The 13,076-nt window shown below is 48.0% G+C and overlaps 1 protein-coding gene across 1 annotated transcript in view; it reads left to right on the top strand.

The window, feature by feature from the left end:
* The window catches only part of SSH1 (slingshot protein phosphatase 1), a 320,878-nt gene that overhangs the window by 1,591 nt on the left and 306,211 nt on the right, over positions 1-13,076 (top strand). The window lies entirely within an intron of this gene.

Genomic DNA, 13,076 nt, shown 5'->3' with positions numbered 1-13,076 from the left:
CCGTATACCCTTTCTATGTAGGTATGTATCTATAGATGTATTACTTTACTTCTACTGTAAAATAAAATAAAATAACCTTTGACTATCTCCAATGCAATTCTCTTTGTCTCTCCCTATACCTCTCTCATTATATCCTCTACCCCCACTCTCTGACTCAACCCACATCTCTTTCTACTTCGATGATCCCCAAAATAACCCTTTCTAGACTCTTCCCTCATTGGCTCACCCCAAAACTCATTTTACTGCTATGATCCAAACAACCCTTTCTATATTGTTCCCTCTTGTATACCTTCTTTGACTCATCCCAAACCTGATTTTACTACTATGATCTCCCTAATATAGTTTGAGGGAGGCGTATCTTTTCTAGCTCTCCTTTTACTCATCCCAGACCTCATCATTTTACTATGATCTCTCAAATAACACTTTCTAGACTCTTCCCTCTTTTATCTCCCAATTATTCTATTAAATCCCACTAACAGACTTGCATGTCTACCCCTCGCATTAACTTATATTTCCCTTTACTAATCCACCACTAATCCTTTTTCGGTTCCAGAGTAGTGCTTTGATGCCTCATCAGGGGTAGTAAGCACTATATAAATATAAATATAATTGCACATTTCATAAGATAAAAATAGACGCAAATCAAAATTTAAAACGGGAATATAGAAAGAATAACATTTCACTTCCTATTAAAAATTAATAACGTAATTATATTTATACATTTCAGTCATACACAATTGACTCCAATACACATACAGAAACAAGTCACTCAATAAGCAAAACATCTGTGGTAAAGGGATAGCAGGTACACAGATGTACTGCAGAATTTAACTGACATCATATTGGTTGTGGAAGTGACATCAGACCGCTTTTTAAGTTGGATAACATTAGAGGAAGTGACATGACATTATGAGACCTTTGCCCCAGGGTTGTTATCCTTTGATCTAGCCAGACCGAAAACAATGTAGCCACACACCAATTTGATATAGATTACTTTGACCTATATATTTCCTTTAGGGAGAGGCTGTCCAAGATAGTAAAGCTTTAGTATTGTTTTGCAGATTTCTGAATAATGCAGCATTTTATGATATCAAAAGGGCATTTTTGGATTGGAAGTGGTATGTTAGAGGTTTAGTTTCTGGACAGTGTTTGGTTTTAAGAAGTTGATTAAAGGTGGAGAGTGAGATACACTCTTTTTGATAGGGCATGGCAGCATCTTTGAGATGATGAGTGGGCTGGGGAGTCAAGGCCAGACAAAAGGGACCGCTGCTAAGTGCCCTGAAGGCCTGGGACGCACGGGCAAAGGGGATGAAGAGTGGTGAGTGGTGGAGGGGTGGCTGCTTAAGACTAGGAAAGGTCCAGCCCGGGGGGGGGGGGGGGGGGGGGGCGGCAGGGGGTCAGTTTAGATTACGGAAACACAGGAAAACCTGTGTACGGCATTGACAGGTTTCATTTAAGGGGGCCGAAGCCTGTGAAGAATGCGTGACCTTCTGCAAGGTCAAAAGAAAAACTGGAAGGCTTTGGTCAATTCTGGGGTCTGAGATCATTGCACACTTTCAGTGGAGAGGCGCAGAGAGCCACAACACTATTCAAAGCTCCAGAAGGAAGCTCAACAGCTTCATGAGCAAATTCTGCGGGGCATAGTTTAGGTGTTAAGACACCATCTCATCAATCTAAAAAGTGCCAGGCTACTACTTAGGGTACAGGGTGCACCTTTTGGGGACATTTTTTTCTGAACATTGCAGATGCTTTTGAACTACCAGAATGCTCCTAACGAGGGCTAACGGATTACGGGTGAGCTGCCAATGGTCAGAAAACCACTGGCAGTGTGGCCCAGGCACCACCTGTAATAACCTGCATCACCAACACATAAGGGCTGCCGGTTGGCCGCTGGATGGTAAAATAAAATGCCATAATGGTGGTCTTTGGGATTTCTGAAAGCAGGGACACTGATGGGCAAAAGGAATAGTTGCAAAGCAGGCCCTGCACTTGCAGCCCAAGCTCGGCCGCAAAGCGGGCAAGAAGCTGCCCAGATGTCACGCAGTGGTAGCAAAGGAAGCCTGAACTTTTGGCGGATTGTACTGTCAAAGATGAAGCATGGTATGACAGATTAGGTCTGGATTCACTGAGGTATGATTGATTTATGGCTGTCTTAAGGAATGATTAATGGTGCATATTAATAACCAATATCTGTTGTGATGATTTATGACCCCAAATCTTGTGTTTGACAAATGTTAATAAACTGGAGTCTTGTTACCACCGCCTGGTAGTTGGTTTTATGGAGGGACAGGAGGGTGGAGGGAAGTATGGCTTAGAGGCCCCTGGGAAGACCAACTAGCGTATCTAGGGCGGATTGATGAGCAGGCTGGGAGGCAAATCCGGACCCCAAAGGTACTTGGGCTAACACCACTCAAGGTCCTGGGACACTTGGGCAAAGGTGACGGAGAGAGAAGAGCGGAGGAGACTGGGTGGTGTGAAACGAGGAAAGGGCCAGCTAGCCCATTAGGGAATAACGGCCATGTCTTCCCTCACTTTATCCCTTTATCTTTGAGCCCGGGAAGTGAGGGGGCAGGTAGCATTACGGCAGCGCAGGAAAATCTGCACACAACATTGGCTTGCTTCCTTTAAAAGAGCCAATACCTGTGAGGAAGGAGGGACCTCCCACGAGCAGGGACATCTTAAGGAGTTAGGGGACCGAGGCTAAATATTTTTTGGAGCCTCTGTTTCTAACAACTTTGATTTTCTTATCCATGTTCATCTAATTCACATCTATTGAATTATACATTAGAATTTCAGAAACAGTAAAAGAAAAAAAAGAAAATGATATGCAAGTATTTCAAATTTACTGAAAACTGAACGATCTGAATCATACCCTTTAAGATCCCTCCTTTTCTTGATCTGCCCTTGGACTTTCTTGATTTATATATAGCACACATAATGTACCACGAGGCAGCCTCCATGATGATATACTGTGTTTGCCAACATTGTATGACCAAAAGAGGTAGACTTTTTCGGATTTCAAACATGCTAATTTGCATAACAACAACTCCACACGGGAGCCAGACCTCGCAACCAACACACACTCTGACAGTTGTCTGGACCTAGGACAGAACGTTACAACACTTAAAGGAAACCCTATTGTGGGATAGCGATACACTCCGGAAATTGGGGAACCTGCGGGGATTTGGAAGATGGGACTTCATTGGTATTAGTAAGCTAGGGGATGTGTATTTGCACAGGGATTGGAATTAAGAGTTGTGTGATCATTATGACACATTTGCGGTTTTCTCCTGATAAATTCTGGCAGGTCTAAGTTGCTATTATTTAATGGGAGAAAACTCCATGAAAAATGCCAAAGGTGCAAAATTATGTTTGCTTAAAAAAGTTTCTGTATTTTATGCTCCAATCAGTCAATCCATCAATAAAAACTTTATTCGATCCACAATTAGATTATATAAGCACAAATCACAGGCAAACAGTATGTAAATACACCCCAATATCAACCATCTTAATTTAAATATAAAAAAACAATTGAGGAGTGAAGAGAACAACCTTCATAATTGAAAAGGGCGAATATTGTTCAGACACACCTAATGTGCCAAGTAAAACTGTGTATTTTTCAAATTCTATCAGTGATCATACCCTGAATAAAATTCCCTTTATGTAAAAGCCTTTCTACTCAAGTTACTCCAGTAATACATTCTTTAGGTCTGTGCAATATTCAACCTTGCCCAACAGATTCTCTGTGCAGAAGACAAGAAATGAGCAATTGAATACATCCTAAAATCATCATGAAGCGTGTTTTTAAAAACCCATACAGCTGGTCGAACCTGGTTAAAACATTTCCTACTCAACAAGGGTAGAATAAAATGCTTTTGAGGGACCTTAAAAAAACTGCTAAACATTACAAAATTTAAGTCCTCCTGAAGAGGCTTTTCGTCACAACCACAGGGACCTAGGGAACTATCCCCCAGATGCATCAAGCCCATATTCTGCGAATTCTAAATAGCGAAAAATACCGAATCGCAATTTAGAATTCGCTGAATGGGATGCATCAAGAAAAGCGATTACAAAAAGCGAATCGCAATCGGCTGCAATTGCCGAAGCGATTTTCGCTAAATTGCAGAAAAAATCGCAGATTTGCCCAATTTCCATGTAGAAATTGCGAACTCGCTATTACCTAAATTGCGATCTCGCTAATTGCGAGATCGCAAAAACGGGAAGTCGCATTTCGAGCACAATGATGACATCACAACCAGGAAGTAGGCAGTTCCCTCCCTCATTCTGATCACTGAGCCTGAGAGTGGAAGCAGCACTGGCCAGAGCTCCACAACAGACTACCTGCAGCAACACACCAGGACACAAAGAACAACTGACAATGTCCCAGGAAGCAGCAGGGAGCAGTGCACCAGGAAGAAAGAGGAAAATAACATTCTCAGAGCAGGAACTGGAGTACCTCATTGAGGGAGTCTCTAAGGACCATGATCGCCTTTTTGGAAAGGACTCCCGGAGGGTGCCTGAGGCGGACAGGCGGTGCATCTGGCTGCATATCCACGCAAAGGTTAACTCAGTCTGAGTGACCCAGTGCTCCATCGACGAATTAAAAAAAGAGGTGGTACTACCTCCGAGGGCGTGCCAAAGAGCGTATCTCTGAGAGGCTGGGGAGCGACTTGCCACCGGAGGAGGAGAGCCCACTGTTGCACCCAACACTCCACTGGAAGACCTTGTGGAGGACACCCTAAATCCTGCAGCCTGCGTGGGGGTCCCCCGGCTGTACTCCTCCCGACCCACCCAACAATCCCAAGGTAAGTGCCATGCGACTGCGACCCCGTCCCCTAAAAATGCCCATGATTCCTGAGCTAGCTATTTGATAACCCCAGTAATGCAGGCCATGCACACCTGAAATGCCCTATTGCATTGTGGGACTTGTAGTGTGACCACAATTCCCGGATAGCCCCACTCAGCCAGACCTGTCAATTGAAAGTTATTCCTAAAGCCAGTCAGGGAATGCAAGCCTGCATGCATGTAGCAACATCCCATGTGCAAGATACATATCATTAATCATGCACCCATTCACATCACAGGTGCGTCTGAATAACACAGCACCGACAGTGAGGCCCTACACATAGAGGAAAACCCTGAGGACACCGAGGGAGAGGGCCATCCTGCCCCACGACCCGTACCATTTCAGCCACCAGCAGCAGTACCACCACCTCCCCATGTGGACGGGGCCACCCCTGCAGCCACAGGTGCCCGGCAACCACCCCAAGTGATACCCATGGCAGTGGTACAGGCCACACTACCAGCAGCCAGGAGGCAGACAAGGCGCACAGCCACTGTGCGATCCCAGTCCAGTGGACTGATGAGGCAGCAGCGTGACGCCTCAACACGCGCTGGCAGGCGGGTAAATGTGCGGGATCCTGGGCTGGCCATAGAACGCCGGATGCTCGCAGTACACCAGAAGCAGGCACAGCACTTGGCAGCCATCCACCTGCAGCTGAATAAGACGGCGTGAAATGTGGGCCAGCTCACAGAATGCATGCAGGGCATGACCGCAGCTGTCCGTGAGAACATTTCCAGCAGGATATCACCCGCCGCTGCGACAACCAGCTGCTGACCCGCCTGTCAGCCTATACCAGATCTAATCACATCATAGGAAATCCCACCTCCCAACTTGCACGCCGCTCCTTTGCGATGCAGATGCAGATGGTCCAATGCTGCCAGGACTTCGCCAGGGCCATTGAACAGGTGACAACAGCTGTGCAGAGTCTGCAGGCGTCTGGCCATGGCCAAGCAGGTGGGGGGGGGGGGATGATGCCAGCGAGGGCACTTCCAGTCCCAGCAGCATGTCCTTGCCGCTGGTAACGGAACGCCGCCGCAGCAGCAGGCCCATTGCAGCATCACGGGCCAACAGTGTCGTGGAGGATGCAGAGAGGCGATCGGGTACGTCCGGCCGGAGGCGCCAGTGACACAATGAACTCTGCCAGCAGGGCCATGCTGATTACACAAGCACGCCCTCTATCCTATCATGGGGCTGTATGAGGGAATACAGTTCGCATGTTATATCTAAGAAAATTGTAGTACACATTATTGTGAAAAAACAATAAGAATTTATGGTCACATGTAAATCCGACTCATGTCATTATTACATTTGTCATGCATGAGTGCAGTGTTGTGTGAGGGGAATGGGTGCACTAGAACAGTTCATTGTGATTTGGTTGCGGCGCCTGTGTCCTTCAGCAGGATTCTCCCCGCGTGCATGATGCACATGTGCAGGTTGGCGGTTGTCCTCTTCCGACTCACTGCCAGAGATATCCACAGGTATCCTACGCTTGGTAGCAATGTTGTGGAGTATTGCACACACTGCCACGATGTGTGGCCACCAGTCTTGTGTAGAATGCGGAATCTGCTCTTTAAAAGCCCAAATGTCCGCTCAATGCAATTTCTAGTGCGAATGTGTGCAGCATTGTAACGTCGTTGCTGTGGTGTGGCAGGGTTGAGGTATTTATTTATTTTTGTAATTTGTACAGCGCGAACAATTGCCCGTAGGCGTCTCGGCACTAGAAACTATGCATGGCTTCCCAAAGGCTGAGCCAGTAGCTATTCTTGATCAAACAGCCAGGTCTTTATTTTTCTGTGGAATTGCATCAAGGACTGGCTTTCTTTGATAGATGCTGGTAGGGAGTTCCATAATCTGGGAGCTGCCACTAAGAAGCGTCTATCGCCCCAAGTGACTTTTTTAGTTCGTGGGATCAGCAGGAGTTTAAGGTTGTTGGATCGGAGCGATCTTGTGGAAGAATGGAACCTGAGATGGAATTTCAGGAAGTGCGACCATAGTTGTGCAGTGCTTTATAGACTATGCACAGCGCTTTAAACTTGTCCTATTCCGAATCTTGAGCCAATGAAGGTCCCTTATTGTATCAGAGATTGGTGAGAACTTCGGGGTTCCAGACAGGAGGCGGGCTGCAGCATTTTGGATAGTCTGCATTTTGTTGGTCACTCTGGGTTGGGCATTGATGAATAAGCCGTTACAGTAGTCAAGGGATGACAACACAAGAGAGCTTACCAGCGTCTTACCTGCTGCAGTTGGTAAGAACATTACAAAAAACAATTTGATGGACAGAATGTAGATCAATGTCTTACATTCACCCCAGTACAAGGATCTGGGCCTAAATCCATCGTTTTTTGCACTCCACACCACCCTGGGTTAGATAATGGCTTTATGCAAATCAGCTCTGACCCTGTGCCCCATGGGAACAGTCCAGTCCGAACTACACAGCCATATCTTTCCCAGACCGGAATCAAGCATCCGAGGACCGGACCGGTTTCGAGGTAACACCTCTCATCAGCCCGGCTAGCTTGACTCCAGTGGTGTGGAGGCTCTGGGACCCACGTCTGAGCTACCCCAGTACACTCAGGGAGAAAATTACAAAAAACAATTTGATGGACAGAATGTAGATCAATGTCTTACATTCACCCCAGTACAAGGATCTGGGCGTAAATCCAATGTTTTTTGCACTCCACACCACCCTGGGTTAGATAATGGCTTTATGCAAATCAGCTCTGACCCTGTGCCCCATGGGAACAGTCCAGTCCGAACTACACAGCCATATCTTTCCCAGACCGGAATCAAGCATCCGAGGACTGGACCGGTTTCGAGGTAACACCTCTCATCAGCCCGGCTAGCTTGACTCCAGTGGTGTGAAGGCTCTGGGACCCACGTCTGAGCTACCCCAGTACACTCAGGGAGAAAATTACAAAAAACAATTTGATGGACAGAATGTAGATCAATGTCTTACATTCACCCCAGTACAAGGATCTGGGCCTAAATCCATCGTTTTATGCACTCCACACCACCCTGGGTTAGATAATGGCTTTATGCAAATCAGCTCTGACCCTGTGCCCCATGGGAACAGTCCAGTCCGAACTACACAGCCATATCTTTCCCAGACCGGAATCAAGCATCCGAGGACTGGGAAAGATATGGCTGTTGTAGTTCGGACTGGACTGTTCCCATGGGGCACAGGGTCAGAGCTGATTTGCATAAAGCCATTATCTAACCCAGGGTGGTGTGGAGTGCAAAAAACGATGGATTTAGGCCCAGATCCTTGTACTGGGGTGAATGTAAGACATTGATCTACATTCTGTCCATCAAATTGTTTTTTGTAATTTTCTCCCTGAGTGTACTGGGGTAGCTCAGACGTGGGTCCCAGAGCCTCCACACCACTGGAGTCAAGCTAGCCGGGCTGATGAGAGGTGTTACCTCGAAACCGGTCCGGTCCTCGGATGCTTGATTCCGGTCTGGGAAAGATATGGCGGTTGTAGTTCGGACTGGACTGTTCCCATGGGGCACTGGGTCAGAGCTGATTTGCATAAAGCCATTATCTAACCCAGGGTGGTGTGGAGTGCAAAAAACGATGGATTTAGGCCCAGATCCTTGTACTGGGGTGAATGTAAGACATTGATCTACATTCTGTCCATCAAATTGCTTTTGGTAATTTTCTCCCTGAGTGTACTGGGGTAGCTCAGACGTGGGTCCCAGAGCCTCCACACCACTGGAGTCAAGCTAGCCGGGCTGATGAGAGGTGTTACCTCGAAACCGGTCCGGTCCTCGGATGCTTGATTCCGGTCTGGGAAAGATATGGCTGTTGTAGTTCGGACTGGACTGTTCCCATGGGGCACAGGGTCAGAGCTGATTTGCATAAAGCCATTATCTAACCCAGGGTGGTGTGGAGTGCAAAAAACGATGGATTTAGGCCCAGATCCTTGTACTGGGGTGAATGTAAGACATTGATCTACATTCTGTCCATCAAATTGTTTTTGGTAATTTTCTCCCTGAGTGTACTGGGGTAGCTCAGACGTGGGTCCCAGAGCCTCCACACCACTGGAGTCAAGCTAGCCGGGCTGATGAGAGGTGTTACCTCGAAACCGGTCCGGTCCTCGGATGCTTGATTCCGGTCTGGGAAAGATATGGCTGTTGTAGTTCGGACTGGACTGTTCCCATGGGGCACAGGGTCAGAGCTGATTTGCATAAAGCCATTATCTAACCCAGGGTGGTGTGGAGTGCAAAAAACGATGGATTTAGGCCCAGATCCTTGTACTGGGGTGAATGTAAGACATTGATCTACATTCTGTCCATCAAATTGTTTTTTGTAATTTTCTCCCTGAGTGTACTGGGGTAGCTCAGACGTGGGTCCCAGAGCCTCCACACCACTGGAGTCAAGCTAGCCGGGCTGATGAGAGGTGTTACCTCGAAACCGGTCCGGTCCTCGGATGCTTGATTCCGGTCTGGGAAAGATATGGCTGTTGTTGTTCGGACTGGACTGTTCCCAAGGGGCACAGGGTCAGAGCTGATTTGCATAAAGCCATTATCTAACCCAGGGTGGTGTGGAGTGCAAAAAACGATGGATGTAGGCCCAGATCCTTGTACTGGGGTGAATGTAAGACATTGATCTACATTCTGTCCATCAAATTGTTTTTTGTAATTTTCTCCCTGAGTGTACTGGGGTAGCTCCGACGTGGGTCCCAGAGCCTCCACACCACTGGAGTCAAGCTAGCCGGGCTGATGAGAGGTGTTACCTCGAAACCGGTCCGGTCCTCGGATGCTTGATTCCGGTCTGGGAAAGATATGGCTGTTGTAGTTCGGACTGGACTGTTCCCATGGGGCACAGGGTCAGAGCTGATTTGCATAAAGCCATTATCTAACCCAGGGTGGTGTGGAGTGCAAAAAACGATGGATTTTATACCCAGATCCTTGTACTGGGGTGAATGTAAGACATTGACCTACATTCTGCCCATCAAATTGTTTTTTGTAATTTTCTCCCTGAGTGTACTGGGGTAGCTCAGACGTGGGTCCCAGAGCCTCCACACCACTGGAGTCAAGCTAGCCGGGCTGATGAGAGGTGTTACCTAGAAACCGGTCCGGTCCTCGGATGCTTCATTCCGGTCTGGGAAAGATATGGCTGTTGTAGTTCGGACTGGACTGTTCCCATGGGGCACAGGGTCAGAGCTGATTTGCATAAAGCCATTATCTAACCCAGGGTGGTGTGGAGTGCAAAAAACGATGGATTTAGGCCCAGATCCTTGTACTGGGGTGAATGTAAGACATTGATCTACATTCTGTCCATCAAATTGTTTTTTGTAATTTTCTCCCTGAGTGTACTGGGGTAGCTCAGACGTGGGTCCCAGAGCCTCCACACCACTGGAGTCAAGCTAGCCGGGCTGATGAGAGGTGTTACCTCGAAACCGGTCCGGTCCTCGGATGCTTGATTCCGGTCTGGGAAAGATATGGCTGTTGTAGTTCGGACTGGACTGTTCCCATGGGGCACAGGGTCAGAGCTGATTTGCATAAAGCCATTATCTAACCCAGGGTGGTGTGGAGTGCAAAAAACGATGGATTTAGGCCCAGATCCTTGTACTGGGGTGAATGTAAGACATTGATCTACGTTCTGTCCATCAAATTGTTTTTTGTAATTTTCTCCCTGAGTGTACTGGGGTAGCTCAGACGTGGGTCCCAGAGCCTCCACACCACTGGAGTCAAGCTAGCCGGGCTGATGAGAGGTGTTACCTCGAAACCGGTCCGGTCCTCGGATGCTTGATTCCGTTCTGGGAAAGATATGGCTGTTGTAGTTCGGACTGGACTGTTCCCATGGGGCACAGGGTCAGAGCTGATGTGCATAAGGCCATTATCTAACCCAGGGTGGTGTGGAGTGCAAAAAATGATGGATTTAGGCCCAGATTCTTGTACTGGGGTGAATGTAAGACATTGATCTACATTCTGTCCATCAAATTGTTTTTTGTAATTTTCTCCCGCAGTTGGTAAGAACGGCATGATTTTCTTGATCAGCCTGAGTTTATAATGGGCGGTGGCTGCTATTTTGTTTGAGTGGGCTATAAAGTTTAGTTTATCGTCAAATGTCACCCCCAGATTTCTGACGTTGGGGACTGGTTTAGGTGGGGTTCCATGCGTAGGGGGCCACCAAGTAGTTTACCAACCGGGTGAAAGATGTCCAAAAATGACAACCTCCGTTTTTTCAGAGTTTAGTTTTAGGCAATTGGAGGCCATCCACTCTCCAATCGCCCGCATGCCCTCTTGGAAATTTTCTGCTACCTTTTCTCCATTCCCGTTAATGGCCAACACAAGCTGCGTATCATCTGTGTATGAGGTAAGGCTCATCCCATGGGCCTTGATGACAGAGGCCAAGTCCGACACATAGATATTGAATAGTGTCGGACTGAGGGATGAGCCTTGGGGTACCCCACACGGTAGTGAGAGCTTGTCTGATTGAAAGTGCCCCAATGTGACCACCTGTGACCTCCCAGCCAGGAAGGAGGAAAGCAGATTTTTTGCCATGTGGCGGATGCCCATGTTTTCGACACGGTCGACCAAGATCTTGTGGTCGACCGTGTCGAAGGCTGCGGACAGATCGAGCAATGCCAGTATTGCTGTACCTCCCTGGTCCCGGATCACTCTTATGTCCTCTGTTGCTTTAATTAGGGCAGTCTCCGTACCATGGTACTTGCGGAAGCCAAATTGGGTGTTGTCCAATAATTGGTGTTTCTCTATGAACTCTGAGAGTTGTATGTTCATAGCCTTCTCCGCTACCTTAGCTAGAAAAGGTAGACTGGCTATGGGGCGGTAGTTTTTTAGTTGGTCCTTGTCCAGGTTGGCTTTCTTCAGTAGGGGTTTGACCAGAGTGTTCTTCAGGGAGTCCGGGTATACCCCTGTTCTGAACATTGTATTGCAGATTGAGACAATGTCAGGGGCTAGGTAGTCCATGATCGGACGAATGACCTTGAGAGGACAGGGGTCTAATGCTGAGCCTGATTTAATGGTGGCAGTTATTTCCTTAATTTGTGTTTCTCCAAGGTCTGTGAACTGGGATAGTTCGGTATTTTGAATCCCATTGTCGGGCATGGGTGAGTTGATTACTGTTTTATGGGGTGAGGAGGTACTCACGGAGACCGTATGCGCTGTCACCTGTATGAAAGGAGCAGAGGGTGAGTGTCTGTCATGCGCAGCTACATGGTCTCGATGTACTGTTTGTTGGCATGTGTACTTACCTAGAAGGTGTCCTTCGCCATAGTCTCCCCTGGCCAGTCGTGAGTGCATGCCGCTGTGCCGGAATATGAAGGAGTCATGCGTGCTCCCCGGGTATTGGGCCACTATGTCGGTGATGATTGTCTTAGCGTTGCACACCATCTGGATGTTCAGTGAGTGGTAGGACTTGCAGTTCCGGTACATGTCTTCTGTCTCTGCGGGTGGGCAGATGTGGATGTGGGTACAGTCAATGCATCCAATTACATGGGGGAATTGCGCTATGTTGTAAAATTCTAGCTTGGTTTGATTCAAGTCCTGTTGGGTGGTTGGGAATTTAATGTAATAGTGTAGCCGGGTCAGCATGGCCTCTAGGAAATTCCTTGGGCAGCGAGACATGGTGCTCTAGGAGACCCCCCCCCCCCCCCCACCCCCACCCCCCCGCAACGGAAACTATCCCCTTTGAAGCTTCCGGAGGCCAGGAGGTGCAGGCTGCACAAGACCTGGACATGGGTGGGCACGGCATTGGTCCTCCTCGTTGGGTGCTGCATCAGGGGGTCAAGGTCCCGGGTGAGCTTTGAATCATTGCCCCATTCAGCAGGTACTTTCAAGTCAAGTCAAGTCATAGGATTTGTATAGCGCACTACATACCCAGAGAGTTTCAAGGCGCTTAGGAAGGGGAGGAGGATTACTGGTCGAATATCCACGTTTTAAGTTGCTTTCTGAACGCTAGGTGGTTATGGGTAAGGCGAAGGTAAGCGGGGAGTGAGTTCCATGTTTTAGCAGCCAGGTATGAAAAGGATCTGCCTCCCATGGTGGTCTTGTTGATGCGAGGTACAGTGGCGAGGGCTTGGCTGGAAGAACGTAGTTGGCGGGAGGGGGTGTAGAAGGACAGTCGTGAGTTGAGGCAGTCTGGTCCGATGTCGTAGAGTGATTTGTGTGCGTGGGTTAGCAGTCGGAAAGTGATCCTCTTATTGACGGGAAGCCAGTGGAGGTGTGGCGATTTTGAGATCACGAGGACAGTATTCCAGGTATGCAG

The sequence above is a fragment of the Lissotriton vulgaris genome, unplaced genomic scaffold (assembly GCF_964263255.1).
Source record: "Lissotriton vulgaris unplaced genomic scaffold, aLisVul1.2 SCAFFOLD_468, whole genome shotgun sequence".
In the NCBI taxonomy this organism is placed as follows: domain Eukaryota; kingdom Metazoa; phylum Chordata; class Amphibia; order Caudata; family Salamandridae; genus Lissotriton; species Lissotriton vulgaris.
The sequence above is the reverse complement of the archived record's forward strand: the minus strand, read 5'-3'. Positions and strand labels throughout refer to the sequence as shown.